At 54.2% G+C, this 306-nt stretch overlaps 1 protein-coding gene across 1 annotated transcript in view; it reads right to left on the bottom strand.

The window, feature by feature from the left end:
- ZNF382 (zinc finger protein 382) overlaps nucleotides 1-306 on the bottom strand; it is a 45,491-nt gene that overhangs the window by 22,190 nt on the left and 22,995 nt on the right. The window lies entirely within an intron of this gene.

Below are 306 nucleotides of genomic sequence, written 5' to 3'. Positions count from 1 at the left end.
CTCACCACAGCACCAGGAACACGTACACCAACGCTCACCACAGCACCAGGAACATGTACACCAACGCTCAGTGCAGCACCAGGAACACGTACACCAACGCTCAGTGCAGCACCAGGAACACGTATACCAACGCTCAGTGCAGCACCAGGAACACGTATACCAACGCTCAGTGCAGCACCAGGAACATGTACACAAACGCTCACCACAGCACCAGAAACATGTACACCAACGCTCACCGCAGCATCAGAAACATGTACACCAACGCTCACCGCAGCATCAGAAACATGTACACCAACGCTCACCGCA

This window comes from Chrysochloris asiatica, unplaced genomic scaffold (genome assembly GCF_000296735.1).
Source record: "Chrysochloris asiatica unplaced genomic scaffold, ChrAsi1.0 scaffold00104, whole genome shotgun sequence".
In the NCBI taxonomy this organism is placed as follows: Eukaryota; Metazoa; Chordata; class Mammalia; order Afrosoricida; family Chrysochloridae; genus Chrysochloris; species Chrysochloris asiatica.
The sequence above is the reverse complement of the archived record's forward strand: the minus strand, read 5'-3'. Positions and strand labels throughout refer to the sequence as shown.